This window comes from Somniosus microcephalus, chromosome 3 (assembly GCF_052327205.1).
Source record: "Somniosus microcephalus isolate GS21.2 chromosome 3, FLI_Smic_1.0, whole genome shotgun sequence".
Taxonomy (NCBI): domain Eukaryota; kingdom Metazoa; phylum Chordata; class Chondrichthyes; order Squaliformes; family Somniosidae; genus Somniosus; species Somniosus microcephalus.
Window position 1 is genome coordinate 120,387,386 of NC_140989.1, and position 18,137 is coordinate 120,405,522.

At 47.0% G+C, this 18,137-nt stretch overlaps 1 protein-coding gene across 1 annotated transcript in view; it reads right to left on the reverse strand.

Annotated features, from left to right (window-relative positions):
* Window positions 1-17,399, reverse strand: part of sytl3 (synaptotagmin-like 3) — a 189,476-nt gene extending 172,077 nt beyond the window's left edge. Inside the window, exon 1 of the mRNA XM_085981537.1 lies at window positions 17,092-17,399. The gene's annotated coding sequence lies outside the window, so the exon portion shown is untranslated. The remainder of the gene's footprint in view (window positions 1-17,091) is intronic.
* Window positions 17,400-18,137: the final 738 nt, after the last annotated feature.

Below are 18,137 nucleotides of genomic sequence, written 5' to 3' on the forward strand. Positions count from 1 at the left end.
TTGTTGAATCCTAAACTGCTCCCAATCCTCAGGATTATTGCTTTTTCTGGCCAATTTGTATGTCCTCTCCTTGGATCTTATGCTATCCCTAATTTCCCTTGTTAGCCACGGTTGAGTCACCTTTTTTGTTTTATTTTTATGCCAAACTGGGATGAACAACTTCTGTAGTTCATCCATTCGGTCTTTGAATGTTTGCCATTGCCTATCCACCATCAACCCTTTGAGTGCCATTCCCCAATCAATCCTACCCAACTCGCTCGGGGGAACGGAGAGCTGTGGGAGAGTTGTAAGGTTGGAGAAAGCTACATAGATACAAAGCCATGAAGGGATTTAACTCCTTTAAGAGGTTATCTGAACAAATAATTATTTCTTCTGTAAGGCGAAGGCTCACCTTAAGAAGCCTTAATATGATTGAACATGTTCCACAAAAGCATCATTTTAGTAAGAGTAATCTTTAAAATAACAGGAGAAACACTGAACAGCAACTTAGAATCAAAACTCACCTCAACTGTAAGACAAGGCTGCTGGGGTAAAATTGCAATACATAATATTAATATACAACTGCAACAACTTGAGTTAGAGAGCCTTTAATATAGAAAATGTCCCAAAATGCTTCACAGATTGTGATGGGGGAGACGGAGATAAAATAATGGATGACTGGAGAGGTGAAAAAACATTTTTGGGAGGTTTTTAGAGGTGGAGGGAGAAGTGGAGAGTGGGAGGCAGTTCCAGAGAGACAAGATGAGGCAGCTGATGGCACAGATACCAATGGTGAGGCAAAGGGTTCCACAGGAGGCCAGAGTCAGAGGACTGAAGGGTGCGGGAGAAGATGTAAGAGTGAAGAACATTGCTGAGATGGAGTGGGGTCAGGGTTTCTCTGGTAGAGCTGGAGTCCTGATTCTGTGTGTGCTCACATAGGGAGCCTTGGTACTTCAACACAGCCTTGCTCCATACCATATCACTACACTTCTATTGATCCTGATTCTGGCACTGGTAATCTATCTGCTTTTACATCTCTTCCTATCTCTCACTTCCATGCACCTTAAATCAAGGTAACAGGTGACTCCAGCCGTGGCTTGGAATTTGACAGATATTACAGACACTGGATGAAGGCATCAATTTTATTTTTTGTGAGGTCAAGGCTCAGTTGGCATCAATCTTGCCTCTGAGGCAGAAGGTTAAGGGTTCAAATCACACTTTAGGACATGAGGAAATTCCTGATTTATACATTTACTGAAAAATATCTAGTCATATGATAATGTGATCTGGAGGTGGTATCAATAAAACCGCTCAGAGTGTGTACTGTGCCCTCACATGCAATTCTCCCATCTTCCGGAAGGTGGACTGATAGTGAGACAAATTCAATTGTAAACTAACAAACTGGTTTATTTTACATGAAATATATGGTTGAACAGAATATTGTTTTCACAATGAGCCTCACCTACTTCCTACTGCTCCTCATAACATCAAAACTAATACATTACACACACTTTGCCTTTGATATAGGCCTTCCTTCACTTAACAAATTGATGAGCTGAATGGAGCTAAGCTATAGAAATAAAACCTTTCTGTGTCCTTCACTTTTCTGCATCTGCCGCAAACTCCCTTTCTTTTTACACCCAGAGATACCGAAGGCCGCCCTCTGCATCAAGAATTGTCTCATCAAGCCATCAATTGGATCAGAAACCTTCCCACTCCCCGCCCTGGTATGAGTGCCATGGCAATTTATATTGTCTGACTAGCCCACTGGCACCTCTGAATGGAAGTCAATCCAACGTTGGAGGTGCTAATATCTCTGGGAGGTGTTCCTGACTGTCTCAAGCCAGTCAGATATGGTTGAAACTCAGTTCTGAGATGGCTAGCATCCCAGATAATGTTGTCATAAGCAGCATCCCAGATGGTTTGTGCGTTTTTAGAAGTTGTCTTCATAGCAATATAATATAAATTAACCCGAAATCCCTTCCAAATCCAAATTGCACGGCAATACTGTAATCAACATGGCATCTGAGCACACTGCATGGTCCCTGAGAATCCCACTTTACAGGGTGTGGTAAACCACTGTATTGTATATTGCCACCTCTGGGTGGCGCTGTGTATGGAGGCATGCCTCAGCTGACTCCACCCACCACTGTGTGGGTTTCGTTCAGACTTGTTCAGTCACTCACGAAGAAGCTTGGTCTCTTCTTAGCTAATAAAAGCCTTATTCATCTCTTCTTTCGACTCGTCATCTCTTCTTCGACTCATCACCTTTTATGAAGTAATTGATAAGCGTATCAATTTTATTAGCTAAAAGTTAAATGGCGACACCTGAGGAGCAACAACAGCAACGGATACAGCAGACATTGCTGAGAGCCCTCAGACCACCACGCCTGGACCTCGACCCTCAAGAGGTGGGTGCATCAGCCAAGTTTGAACACTGGCTGAGCTGCTTTGAATCCTTCCTCGCAATCTCACAGGTTACAGAGGAGGATCACAAACTGAAAATTTTGACCGCCCAGGTGAGCCATCAAGTATATATGCTAATCCGGGACTCTAATACGTACGTGGCGGCCCTCGAGCTACTAAAAGGGCAATATACGCGCCCAGTGAACACAATTTACGCCCGACACCTCTTGGGATCCCGCAGGCAGCAACCGGGAGAATCGGTAGGGGCATTTGCACGGGCGCTACTGGCACTCTGCAGAGACTGCGATTGTAAAGCGGTAACGGCTGTGGAGCACGCGCAGGGACTCGCCTGTGATGCCTTCGTCAGGGGCCTCCAGTCAGACCACACCCGGCAGAGACTGCTAGAAAGCAAGGAACCCGACCTGAAGACGGCCATTGCCCTTGCGCTCTCGTTAGAGGAGGCCCACCGAAACCTCGAGGCATACCCCCGTAACGGCGCCGAGACATGGCAATCGAAACCGTGGGACACGGGACCGCCGCCCCCGGCACCAACCGCTGCAGCGACCCAACCGAGACAGCAGCCTCCGGTAAGAACTGCTTCGATGCCCAGTAACCAGGCCCAAAAATGCTATTTCTGTGGCCAGTTAAAACATCCCAGAGCGCACTGCCCAGCTAAGACAGCTACCTGCTCGGGCTGCGGGAAGAAAGGCCATTACGCTAACGCCTGCAAGGGGAAGCCAGCCAGCAGCGCAGCGTGCGGGCCGTGGGAGCAGCCATCTTATCCGCCATTTTGTGTACCCCCGGCCGCATGGCATCCGCCGCCATCGTATCCAACGCACTCAACCGCCATTTCGTCACCGGAACCGACCACCGTCTCGGCGGATGACTATAGTGACTCACTAAGCCACATACTGGCCTCCGTGACGCTGGATCAAGCCCTCCCTCACCATCTATCCAGCTCCATGATGGATATCGCGGTAAACAGCCGCGCCACCAGTTGCCTGATCGACAGCGGGAGCACAGAGAGTTTCGTCCACCCCGACACGGTACGTAGCCACTCCCTCACGATTCTGCCAATGCACCATCGCATTTCTATGGCGTCCAAGTCCCAGTCAATGGACATCAGCGGCTACTGTGTGGTGACCCTGTCAGTAGGGGGCACTGAATATAAAAAATTTAAACTGCTAGTCCTGCCCCGTCTTTGCGCTGCCGTCCTGCTAGGGTTGGATTTTCAGTGCCACCTTAAGAGTGTCACACTAGCATACGGTGGACCCCTCCCCCCACTCACAGTCTGCAGCCTTTCCACATTAAAAGTCCCCCCCCCTCCCCTGTTCGCTAACCTCACCCGCGACTGTAAACCCATCGCTACCAAAAGCAGGCGGTACAGTGCCGGGGACAGAGCTTTTATCAGCTCTGAGGTGGAGCGGCTATTGAAGGAGGGCATTATCGAAGGTAGCACTAGCCCCTGGCGAGCCCAGGTTGTAGTCGTTAAAACCACTGCAAAACGCCGCATGGTAATCGACTACAGCCAAACCATAAACCGGTACACCCAGCTGGACGCGTACCCCCTCCCTCGCATATCTGATATGGTCAATCAGATTGCGCAATACAAAGTATTCTCCACCATCGACCTTAAGTCAGCGTACCACCAGCTGCCCATCCGCCATGAGGACCGCCAGTATACTGCCTTCGAGGCAAACGGCCGCCTCTACCACTTCCTTAGGGTCCCCTTCGGCGTCACCAACGGGGTTTCGGTCTTCCAAAGGGAGATGGACCGAATGGTTGACCAGAACGCGCTGCGGGCAACCTTCCCCTATTTGGATAACGTCACCATCTGCGGCCACGACCAGCAGGACCACGACGTTAATCTAGCAAATTTCCTCCGTACGGCCCAACGGCTGAACCTAACGTACAATAAGGAAAAATGTATGTTTCACACCAAGCGCCTGGCCATCCTCGGCTGCGTGGTGGAGAACGGAGTCATCGGGCCCGACCCCGACAGAATGCGCCCCCTAATGGAGCTACCCCTTCCCCACTGCCAAAAAGCACTGAAGAGATGCCTGGGGTTTTTCTCCTACTACGCCCAGTGGGTGCCCCTCTATGCAGACAAAGCCAGGCCCCTCATCAAAGCCACCTCCTTCCCCCTGACACCAGAGGCGTGTGCAGCCTTCACTCTTATCAAGAACGATATCGCGAAGGCCGCAATGCACGCGGTGGATGAGTCCATCCCCTTCCAAGTGGAGAGCGATGCCTCCGACTTCGCCCTAGCCGCGACCCTTAACCAGGCGGGCAGACCCGTGGCCTTTTTCTCAAGGACCCTCCAGGGCCCCGAGACGAGACACTCCTCCGTCGAAAAGGAGGCCCAGGCTATTGTAGAAGCGGTGCATCACTGGAGGCATTACCTGGCCGGGAAACGATTTACCCTGCTCACTGACCAGCGTTCAGTAGCTTTTATGTTTAATAATAAGCAGAGGGGTAAAATCAAGAACGACAAGATCTTGAGGTGGAGAATCGAACTCTCCACCTACAATTATGATATCTTGTATCGGCCAGGGAAACTCAATGAGCCCCCAGATGCCCTATCACGTGGTACATGCGCCAACGCGCAGAGTGATAGGCTGCAGTCCCTCCACAATGACCTCTGCCACCCGGGGGTCACCAGGTTTTTCCATTTTATCAAATCCCGTAACCTGCCCTACTCCATCGAGGAGGTCAGGACCATGACCAAGAGCTGCCAAATCTGCGCCGAGTGCAAACCGCACTTCTATAGGCCGGACAGAGCAAGCCTGATCAAGGCCACCCGCCCCTTCGAACGCCTGAGCGTCGATTTTAAAGGGCCCCTCCCCTCCGCTGACCGCAATGTGTACTTCCTCAACATAGTTGATGAGTACTCCCGTTTCCCCTTTGCCATCCCTTGCCCAGACATGACCAGTACCACGGTCATCAAGTGTCTGAATGACATCTTCGCTCTGTTCGGGTTCCCCAGCTATATACATAGCGACAGGGGCTCATCGTTCATGAGCGACGAACTTCGGCAGTACCTGCTAACAAGAGGTATCGCCACGAGCAGGACCACCAGTTACAACCCCCGGGGGAACGGCCAGGTGGAAAGGGAGAACGCGACGGTTTGGAAGGCAGTCCTCTTAGCACTAAAATCTAAGGGCCTTCCGACCTCCCGCTGGCAGGAGGTCCTCCCTGCAGCGCTCCACTCCATTCGGTCACTGCTTTGTACTGCCACTAATGCGACCCCTCATGAGAAAATGTTCGTTTTCCCCCGGAAGTCTACATCGGGAACCTCGCTACCGGCATGGTTGACTTCTCCTGGGCCCGTCCTACTGCGGAGGCACGTGAGGACGCATAAAACGGACCCCCTGGTCGAGCGGGTGCACCTCCTACACGCCAACCCCCAGTATGCCTGGGTGACATACCCAGACGGGCGGGAGGACACGGTCTCCATACGAGATCTCGCACCCTCGGGTACCCCTGAATTACCACCGTTATCCCCCTTACCACCGTTATCCCCCTTACCACTGTTATCCCCCACCACCCCTCCCAACCCAACCCCTGCAGACGGCATGCCAAAGCCCCAGGAATCTTCGCCAACCACCCAGACACCAGACCCGACGTCGGATGCTGCAACACCACCGCCGCCACCACGACGATCAGGACGTCAGACAAGGCCTCCTGATAGACTTAACTTGTAGTACCCTTCACCCCGCCGGACTTCACATTAAACAAGGGGTGAATGTGGTAAACCACTGTATTGTATATTGCCACCTCTGGGTGGCGCTGTGTATGGAGGCATGCCTCAGCTGACTCCACCCACCACTGTGTGGGTTTCGTTCAGACTTGTTCAGTCACTCACGAAGAAGCATGGTCTCTTCTTAGCTAATAAAAGCCTTATTCATCTCTTCTTTCGACTCGTCATCTCTTCTTCGACTCATCACCTTTTATGAAGTAATTGATAAGCGTATCACAGGGTTATTCATGGAAAAAAACACGCTTGGTAAACCTTGTTCCTTTTTAAAAAAACTTTTTAATGCCTCATTTACTAAGGACATAATCTACGCATGGTTTATCTTTCCCCACACATTTTTTCATGAAAATAATGTATCTTTAACTTATCAGATTACTCTGGGCTCCACAGCAGCATGCTGTTTCATGGTAACAGGAAGTTGACTGGTATCAGACTACACACATGAGTTCCTGATCTCGGCCGTGCTGTGTGGGACAAACTCCGAGAGGCCGGGCCCTTGTGCAAGTGGAAGGCGGGTCAGAGAAGTTACAGATAAACCACCACTGCACACCTCTTAGCTCTGGTTGCAGAATGGAGCTGGCAAAGAAATGCATTTTCTCACAGAGGGAATAGTTGGCAAGGTCTCAGGCTCCTGCTAACTTAAAGAAAATGCTGAAAGATTTCAGTATCGTCTGAACTGAACTGGCAATTTTGATGATGGGGCAGGACATTAATCCATTTAAAATATTTTTCTAACCCACTGTGCTACCCAGTTCACAAAGATGTTTTTGCCTTTGGAACTGACTAACTCCTTTGGGTTTCATCACCCTTCTTTTATTTCATAGGTGAGGTGAGTGCTGATACAGGAACAGAAAGATGTGAAGACCCAGATATTTCGCAGTTTTTGTGCTATTGAGGATTCCTGCTCCTTTCATTAATAGCTGTAGAGATGCTCTTGACAAATTTGATAACTGCCAAATTTGTGGCTATTTTAAAAGAACGTTTTTGTTGCAGACTAGCGTTATCTTTAACTAAAAGGGTTATGCTGTTCGTGCGGAGTGTGTCATCACTTGCAATCCAACGGAAACACTGCTTATTGCAGACAGAGATCTTGGAGGCAAAAGTGTAGGAGGAGATGGTGCCTTTGGAAAGAATTGAGTCATACCGAGGCAAACAAAGGCACAAAAAAAGCTGAAATATTGCCGTTTCAAAATTGCAGGAGTATATTACTGATATTTGCTATTGCAGAAGCTTATAGTTCAACAAAGCACATGAAACAAAGAGACAAGAGTTTCCCTCTGAGTTTGATTAGAATTTGCAGAGCCAATTTTTCTTGTGAAGGTGGAATGAAGTGCGATTACTTTTGTGCTCTCTTATCTTCAAACACTGATACTGTAAGCACGCTGCATAGGGTCAGTTTAAAGAACAGCTTTAACCCTCAGCTGTATCTGCTTGAATAAAGGTCACAGAGAAACTAAAGAATGAATGTAGAAGGGAGAAATATTATTTGGCTTCAAAGCCAATTTAAAGCCATTTTATCCTTTTTCCTTCTTTCGACTTTTTGAGTTAATTTTTATGTTCATTTTAATTTAGTTAACGTTTCTTTTATTTGATGCCCTATTCTAACACAAGCACCTTTGCCAGCCATTTTGCTTGTCCTGAGAAATACAAAGAAGTTACAACACGCAAACAGGCCATTTGACCCAACCAGTCTGTGTCGATGTTTACCCTCCACTAGTGCAAATAGTTCTAACACTGTTCCTAAATCCCTTCAGCCCCCAGTTCCTTCATCCACCCACTCAGCCGTCTGAAAACACTTCAGCTTTTATTAATCTGTTTGTCCTGAAGGGTTTTAAAAAAGGTGACTACAGAGATAGTGGATGCATTGGTTTTGATCTTCCAGAATTCCCTAGATTCTAGAATGGTCCCTGTGGATCGGAAGGTAGCAAACATAACCTCGCTATTCAAGAAAGGAGGGAGAGAGAAAACAGGGATCTATAGACCAGTTAGCCTGACATCCGTAAGGAAAATGCAAGAATCTATTATTAGGGACATGGTAACAGGGCAGAGTCAACATGGATTTATGAAAGGGAAATCGTGTTTGACAAATCTGTTAGAGTTGTTTGATGTTGTAACTAGCAGGGTAAATAAGGAGGAATCAGTGGATGTGGTGTACTTAGATTTTCAAAAAGCATTCAATAAGGTACCACACAAGAGGTTTTTGCACAAAATTAGGGCTCAAGGGATTGAGGGTAGTATATTAGCATGGATTGAGGATTAGTTAACGGACAGAAAACAGAGAGTAGGAATAAATGGATAATTTTCGGGTTGGCAGGCTGTAACTGGTAGGGTACCGCAAGAATCAGTGCTTGGGCCTCAGCTATTTACAATCTATATCAATAACCTAGATGAGGGGACCGAGTGTATTATATCCAAGTTTGCTGATGATACAAAGTTAGGTGGGAAAGTAATCTGTGAGGAGGATGCAAAGAAGCTGCAAAGGGATATAGGCTTAAGATGTAGAAAGCAAGAACAAGGCAGGTGGAATATAATGTGGAGAAATGTGAAATTATCCACTTTGGTAGGAAAAATAATAAAGCAGAGTATTTTTTAAATGTTGAGAGATTGGGAAATGTTGGTATTCAGATGGACCTGGGTGTCCTTGTTCACGAATCACAGAAAGTTAACATGCAGGTACAGCAAGCATTTAGGAAAGGAAATGATATGTTGGCCTTTATTACAAAAGAGTTTGGAGTATAAGAATAAAGAATTCTTACTACAATTATATAGGGCCTTGTTGAGGCCACACCTGGAGCACTGTGTACAGTTTTGCTCTCCTTACCTAAGGAAGGATATACTTGCCTTAGAGGGAGTGCAATGAAGGTTCACCAGACTGATTCCTGGGATGAGGGGATTGTCCTAAGAGGAGAGATTGAGGAGACTAGGCCTATATTCCCTAGAGTTTAGAAGAATGAGAAGTGATCTCATTGAAACATATAAAATTCTTAAAGGGCTTGACAAGGTAGATGCAGGGAGGATGTTTCCCTTGGCTGGGGAGTCTAGAACCAGGGGTCACAGTCTCAGAATAAGGGGTCAGCAATTTAGGACTGAGATGGGGAGAAAATACTTCACTCAAAGGGTTGTGAATGTTTGGAATTCTCTACCCCGAGAGCTGTGCAGGCTCAGTCGTTGAGTATATTCAAGACAGAGGTCGATAGATTTTTCGATACTAAGGGAACCAAGGGATATGAGGATAGTGCAGGAAGGTGGAGTTGAGGTAGAAGATCAGCCATGATCTTATTGAATGACAGAGCAGGCTCGAATGGCAGAATGCCCTACTCCAGCTCTTAATTCTTATGTTCTTATGGCCAACATGCCTGGTTGCCCTGAAGGCTTCATGATGGGTGGGGGGAGGGTGAAATTCGTCGTGGGAGGTAGTGTGAAATGGGTGATAGAGCATCGGCAGCCCACTTAACACTCCGGCCTATTTTCTTTTCCACAATGGATTCACTATTACCCATTTTATGCTACTACCCAGGATGAGTTTCAGCTCCTGAGCCAGACACGTAGGGCTGGATTTTCATTGAGGAGGCGTGTAGGTGGCGGGACTACAACTTTTGGGGTTGTAGTCCCACCTCCATCGAGTTCTAGCCAACCCACGTGATTTTCACTTGATTGACCTTGTTGAGCTGCCCAGCGGGCTCAGCAGGCCAATTAACGGCCACCCGGCAACAGGTGACGTCACAGATTGACATTTTATCTGTCAAGAGCTTTTGACAGATGAAATATCAGCATTTCACAGCTGTTTGAAGCTGTCAAACACTGACAATCTGTACTCTAAGTTAATTCCTTCCTCTCAGGATGATTTAGAGATCTCTCTGGAACAGAAAGCTGAATGCTGCAAATTTTGACAGATCGCGGCCATTCTGCTTTCTGCGCCGGTGAGATGAGGGACTCCCGAGACCTGAAGGAAGGAAGGTTGTAAAGGTAAGTACATGTAAGTAAAACTTCTTTAAACACTTTACACACACCAAACACACTTACCTCTGCACTCATGCACCCATCACTCACCTGAACACCGGATATCTCGACCCCTCCAAGCCCTTCATCCCGACTGCCCACCTCGCTAACTTGGCATGGTTTGGAGCCGTCGGGAATCCCACACTTCACCAATGAAAATAGGGATTAGGCTAAAAACTGCCTGTTAACTACCTGTTAACAGGCAGTTAATTGGCACTAATCCCCTTCCCGCCTCAGGGAGGCGGGTCCCAACGCGGGTCGGGTACCCGCCTCCTTTGAAACTGGCATGGAGGCAGGTTGGGGGCGGGATGGGTTCGTGCCCCCCGATTTCAAGATTTTAACACCCCCCACACGCCTACAATCCCGCCTCCATGGCTCAATGAAAATCCTGCCCATAGTGTGGGACTTGGGTCACATGGGGTGGTAGGTTCCCTTCCCTGAAGGACGTTAGCTAACCAGTTGGGCTTTTACACCAATCCAGCAGCTTTTATTGCTGATTTCCCTGGGGTTAGCACACAGATTACCAGAATTCAATGGTGGAATTTGAACTCTATATTGCTGGTCTATTGCCATACTGTAGCCTGTATCCCATGATTAAGCTTAAGAGGTTACAGTAACAGAGAGGCTCAGCACTCAAGCATTCACATTAGTCACAGGTACATAAAGAGGGTTTTCTGTATGTTGTGTACCTCACCAGTTAACTAAGTAACAATCTACCAGTGCTACTGTCTCAGCTAGGACAGCACTTAATAGTAGGGCCCTCAGACAACTAATAAAGGAACAACTTATGACATACAAGAGGCAAATCCATTAACAAAACACTTAGGTCTTGAGATTCCTCGGATCTTAATCCCGGAGGTTAGCCTTGGCTCGCGTTCAATGGCAATCATGGGATCGACGGGACAGCACCTAATTTTCATTGGTCAGGTGGGCACAAGAGCCACTTTGGCTGCATAAGCCAGGAAAATGAGTCGTAGATCCATCACACTGGGTCTCTTCCCACCTTTTAAGTTACCCTGGGATTTCCAGGCCTTCCCCACGGGGTTGGAGGGGAGGAGCTGACCCTGCACCAGCAACAGATACATACCCAATGAATTCATGCTAACAAGATGGGAGGGCAGTGCTCCCGACCCTCCTGCCTCTTTTTCCTAGAATTGCGGCCATAGGGCACCCCAAAAAACCAGTGTTGGGTCTGTGCCAGCAATATCCCTCCCTTCAGACCTTCCACTCTGAGGTGGGGTGGGGGGGGCGGCAGTAGGCCCAAGAGGACCCCACAAGATAAGTCTTAGCGTCAGTCCCTGGAGCCTCTTGGCTGGAGCTCTCCAGCGCTAAACACAGATGGATCACTAACTCTTTGCCATGATGTGCCTTGTTGAAACCACTCATTATTAGTTGGGCTTGCTTTCTTCTGTTAGTCTGGAGCAGTTCTTCCGATTGGTTGAGCTGACCATGCCTAATGGCCCCTGACCATCGGAGCTCCACACCCCTTTTTATATACAAGACATGATACAACACTGGAGGAGACCTTAGGCACCAACTGCTTTAGTAAAACACTGAAGTGTTTAACTATGACAGCTTCCCATCCCATAAAATGTTGACGTTTTCATGGTGTTGAAGTCTGGTGTTTTCACCCGTGTTACACACCATTTAAGCAGATTACCAAAAAGCAGTAACTAAGGAAGTGAAATGCAAAGAACATATTATAAAAAAAATATAGAGGCATTGGAGAAGGTGCAAAAGATATTCACAAGGATGATACCAGAACGGAAAGGAAATGCTGAACAGGCTGGGGCTCTTTTCTCTAGAAGAGAAGGCTGAGGGGTGTCCTGATAGAGGTCTTTAAAATAATGAAAGGGTTTGATAGGGTAGACGTAAATAAAATATGTCCACTTGTGGGGGAGGCCAAAACTAGAGGCTGTAAACGACATTCTCTCTAAGCTGCGGGTGGGCAGCTCTCTGCTGGTCCCGCGCAGCCCGGGACCGGCTTTTCAAAGTTAAATTTCGCGCATGCAGGAAATTGTGAATGGGCCGCGCACCCAAAAAAAATTAGGGGGAACATTGGTCATAACTATAAGATAGTCATTAATAAATCCAGTAGGTAATTCAGGAGAAACAAGGAGCAAGGAGCAATTGTGGCAAATAGCATAGATGTATTTAAGGGGAAGCTAGATAAGCACATGAGGGAGAAAGGAATAGGTTATGCTGATAGGGTTAGTTAAAGTAGGGTGGGAGATAAGGGAGTGTCTGTAGATGTTATTTAAATAGACTTCCAGAAAGCATTCAACAAGGTTCCACATAAGAGACAGTTAACAAAAATGAGAGCGCTTAGAATTGGAGGTAATCTATTGGCTTGGATAGGAAATTGGTTAGGAGGTAGGAGACAGAGTAGGGATAATGGTTATATACTCCAATTGCCAGGATGTGACTAGTGGTCACATCGGAGGGATCTGTACTGAGACCTCAGTATATTTCACTATATTTCTAAATGATTTGGATGAAGGAATAAAGACATATATCTAAGTTTGTTGACAACACCAAGTTAGGTGACACAGTAAATAGTGTAGATGGGAGCAGAAAGTTGCAAAGGGACATTGATAGATTAGGTGAGTGAGCAAAACTCTGGCAGATGGAGTTCAATGTGGGGAAGTGTGAGGTCATCCACCTTGGGCCCAAGAAAGATAGATCAGAGTATTTTCTAAATCATAGGCTGGAATTTCCGGGTGCGACCGGTGGCGGGTAAGGTGGGAATGTTGTTATTTTTGACAGCGGGTCGGGAACCGGCTGCCATCTCGCTCCCACATGCCTTTCCCACAGGCGTGCCTGTCATCGCGGTGCCGACTCGACCGGCAGCGGCGGGGGACCCAATTGAGGTGATTATTAGTTAGCTTACAGGCACTTAAGAGCCTTTTTTCACTTACTTTTTTAATTTCCCTGCTTGGCCACGGGATTCACACAGCTCGGGAACCATGTCTGTCAACCTGAGACAGGAGTTCCGTGGCCATTGTTCCAGCTGATTACTTGACAACATTAAATGTACAGTAAAAGCTTCCACCTGACAGATGATCACTTTCCTCAGGCAGAAGCTGTTGCTCAGTCCATTTGTAGCACAGATTCTGCAATTGTTTCCAGTAAAGTCTCCATCCAGTGTCACCTCATTGGAAGAACTCGCTCTCCGTTGACAGATTGCTTATGTCATATGTACTTCAGATGTCATCTATTCCATCAACATGGCTGCCATTTATACAGTCGCACCTTGGGCCTCAGAATCTGACCACGATGAGCCCCAACACCAGCAGCACCAGGCACAGCACCAACAATACCAACCTTCTCCGCAATCACCTGATGCTGCACAGGACAGAGGGCATCAGCACCCAAGCACATTGCTGCCCGGGAGGCCAAGGATGGCCTCATCATGGCCAGATTTAGTTAACTTTACATTGTACACCCATAGGGCTGCCACATGATGCGCCAGGTTGGCACCACCCCACACCAACACCATAAAGCATCCCTACAATGACCAAGCCATTCCTTTCACACTCATCACCATTGTGGGGGAATACCGTTATGTCTCACCGTTCACTGCAACTCACTAAGCCACTTCCAAAAGGTGCACACAAATCTGTCCAAGACCGGAAAGTGTTGAAAATAAAAGATTTTTATGTTTGACACTACATTAACAAAAACTTTACATAAACATGGGATAAAACACCGAAGTGGCTACCCTTGTGGGTTGGTATGCTTGCACTAGGATGAGGGTGAGGGTGGCTAGTGAGATAATGTAGATGTAGGTATGATAATGTAGATAGAGAAAGAGGGATGGGTGGATGTGCAAGGTATGTTGGTGTGAGTAAGGATGTGTAGGAGTAGGGGAGGGAAGGTAGAGTGATGGGGATGTGATGAGAGGCACAGCAGGATGCAGTTGAGTGTGGCTTTGTACTAACATTTCCTGATCTAATGAGATCATTGAAACATTTGCAGCACTGCACCCAGGTCCTCCTGACCACAGCCCTGCTTGTGACATCCTCTGCAATCTGCAACCAGGCTTTCTTGGTCTCCTGGGGAGGTCTCTTCCACCCATCGGAAGGGAAGAAGACCTCCCTGCGTGCTCTGACTCCCTCCATAAGCATATGGAGGGAGTCATCGGAGAACCTGGGTGCAGCCCTCTGCCTCTGTGCAGTCATTGTCAGTGTTTGCAGCACACCAATGCTCTAGTACACTGACAGCACTATGCTAGATGAAACTTCAAAGGTAATGTGGCCATTACAAGATGGCCTTTAAAGATCCCAGCTGAAAACTCGTCATGAATGGCGTCACCATACGTGCTCCATCTCATTGGGCTGGGTAACGTGCTGGGTGGGCTTACTAGGCCCCATTAAGGTAAGTTCATTTTCAACAGCGGGATGGAGCCAGCAGCAGGGCCGGGACCTGCCATGGCCACCGCCCGCACTGGATCTGTCAAGGTAAAGAAAATTCCAGCCATAGAATCATAGAATGGTTACAGCACAGAAGAAGGCCATTCAGACCGTCGAGCCCATGCCGGCTCTCTGCAAGAACACTTCAACTAGTCCCACTTCCCTGCCCTTTCCCCATAGCCCTGCAAAATTTTTTCCTTCAGGTACTTATCCAATTCCCTTTTGAAAGCCACGATTGAATCTGCCTCCACCACCCTCTCAGGCAGTGCATTCCAGATCCTAACCACTCGCTGCGTAAAAAAGTTTTTCCTCATGTCATCTTTGGCTCTTCTGCCAATCACCATAAATCTGTGTCCTCTGGTTCTCGACCCTTCCACCAATGGGAACAGCTTCTCTCTATCTACTCTGTCTAGACCCCTCATGATTTTAAACACCTCTATCAAATCTCCTCTCAACCTTCTCTGCTCTAAGGAGAACAACCCCAGTTTCTCCAGTCTATCCACGTAACTGAAGTCCTTCATCCCTGGAACCATTTTTGTAAATCTTTTCTGCACCATCTCTAAAGCTTTCACATCCTTCCTAAAGAGCAGTGCCAGAATTGGACACAATACTCGAGTTGAGGTCGGACCAGTGTTTTATAAAGGTTCAACATAACTTACTTACTTTTGTACTCTTTGGGCAAGAAATTCGGTGCATTTGCACCTCTCGTTAGCGGGGGCGCTAACAGAGCGCAAACGACTTTTCACCGGGACGCGGCGGCGCTAACGACTCCCACTAAATTCAGTGGGGGTTTACCGGCGGCGGTAACCGGTAGCTCCCCGCTCCACTGCACAGGCGATAACAACATCATCACCGTGCGCAGTGCCCCGTTTTCGCCCCCGCCTTCAAAATTAGCCCGTGCCCCCTAAATCTGCGCTGGGCGATGACAGCAACTGATTCAGGGGGCGGGAACAGAGCGGCAGGAAGCTCACGGGGCGCTAAGTAATGGGGAGGTGGTGGTCAGGGAAAAAAAAATCGGCCTACTTACTTGTGGCGGCCCGTTGCATCATTGAACGCCGGAACTTGCCACCCCTCCCCAGTCTGGCCTACATGTGACTCCAGTCCAACACTATGTGCTTGACTCTTAATGCCCTCAGAGCAACTAGGAATGGGCTATACAAGTGGTTCTGCTAATGTTGGCCACAACCCAAGAACAAATTAAAAAACAACACACTCACAATTGGTGTGAGCCAGTCTACAGCCTCTCTGACAGGAAGAGGTAGGGGTGGTAACGCCCTATATCGTGTGTAGTGATTATGGTATTTATTGGCGTTATCATGCCGTATTTATAACCATGGGTGGGGCTTGGTGGTGGGGAAAGAGATTCTGGCAACTTTTTCACAGTTCAATTAATGACTCTAAATTCTCAGGCCCCATTGTTACAGGATATGGAGGGCATGCTTCCTTCATTGTTAGAGGGAATATATATATTTTTTCAACAGATAGTTTCTAAACAATCTTTTATCTGATGGGTTTTCCCACTTGGTAAAATAATTATATAATACTTAATGCCATATAGTATTTTACAATGGGCAACTAGACATTTGATGTATCTTATATTTTTTGCCTCTTATTATGTCCGTGTATAATTGAGACACGGACTGCAGGAGTTGATTATAACAAGTCTTTACTGAATGGAGACAACCTGGAAACTGAAACTACAGAAGCCTGCTAGGGCCTTTTATACAGGGGGTTGTCACTGCCAGTACTGCAGTCTGAGACCAGTTATTCCCTTAAAGGTACATACACAACACCTCTGTATTCCAACAAATGTGAAGTTTTTACCCCAGTCCCAAGACTCACCGGAAAGAGGATCCCTGGGGACTGAAACGTTTTCTTATCCCCATTAAATAGACCATCAAAAAGGCAACTGGGCAACTATGGAGAGGGATACAGTAGTCTAGTGGTTACAGCACTGGACTCGTATCCCAAAGATTGTAAGATCATGGCAAGTTGTGAAGTCAATAAATCTGGTAACTTGTGGAGCATAAACACCAGCATGGACCTGTTGGGCCAAATGGCCTGGTTCAGAAAAATTACCTTGAAAGCTAACGAGCCCCAAGTGGTTCACCAATATCCTTCAGGGAAGGAACCCTGACCGGCTTAACTCTAAATGCCCTCAGGGCAACCAGGGTTGGGCATTAAACACTTCCTATCCAGTATCGCCCATATCCCAAGAATAAATAAAAAAGTAATTTAGATTATCACCAAGTATCTAATACACCAGTTTATGAGTTACTGCCTCACTGATACTCTTCAAACAATCCAGATACTCCAGTTTTCCACAGTGTATTCTTGTCACCAATTGTGCAAGTCAGGCAACTAGAAGCTGGCATCTCCTTCCATAACCCAGAAGTTCCTTAATTTTCTCCTATCTTTAGGAGACTTGAAGGCTACACTGGCCAACACTCATCCCACAATAAAGTACAGAGTGCTCTAACCAATATATAGGAAGCATTCAGCACTCTGGCAGCTAGAGGTTTATTAGACTAAACCTACCTGTTCCACGACACTTGGTCCTGTTTCAAGGCCCCGTTACACAAGTAACCTTCTTGCAATTACGTTTTTCTTCAAAAAAGGTACAACACTCAACGTTTTGTCTAACACCATAAAAGAAACGAAGAATTTCAAAATGACCAGTCGCTTTGAACTGCTCGAATATTTCCACTCGATGGTTTCCGTTTGCATTTACGTACACATTGAACTCTTGAAACCACGGCTCACACCACCAATATTGTGATACTGATAAACAGGACACAGCAGTCACTGAAAGCTGCAGATAAGCTTAAAATAAACCATCCACAGCTCACAAATTCAACATGCAGAAGGAGCCTCTTATAGGGACACCCCTGTGGTAAGAATAATGGTCCCTTTATGCAAACATTCTAGAATATGTGTGAATTGACGCAGTTCCTGAATGTTCAGTTAAAGGTGACACATTCTCTTTAACACAGTGTGTGTCCATTAATCAGCACAAACTGCAATTCTACAAATATGGCCTCCACACTGATTTTTAAAAAATTTCCTACCATGCTTCTATGGGAGAACTTAAAGCATACATTTCAGTGATGGGCAAAAGTAGCCACTGAGCTTGTGTTGACTGTTTTAATTTGCAAGTGTGCTTGAAATGAGATGGAGAGTATCTGAAGTCAACTGCAGTGAAGAAAAATGCCTCATAAAACTGATCTTAGTAACTGCTGAGAGCAGAAAAGGCCTAGAGTGTCAGTACCATCCCCAGTACCACCATCAACAACAACAATTTGCATTAAATAGCACCTTTCACATAAAAAAACATCCCAAGGTGCTTCAAAACAGCGTAATCAGATTAAATTGACACCGAGCCAGAGAGGAGATACAAGGTGCCACGTGCTAGTGAGTATAGGAATAGGAGGATAGAGCAGATGAATGCGTGGCTAAAGAGTTAGTGCAGGACGGAGGGCTTTAGTTTCCTGGATCACTGGGCCTGCTTCTGGGAAAGGTGGGACTTGTACAAGTCAGACGGGTTGCACCTGAACCAGAGCGGGATAAATATCCTTGCAGGGAGG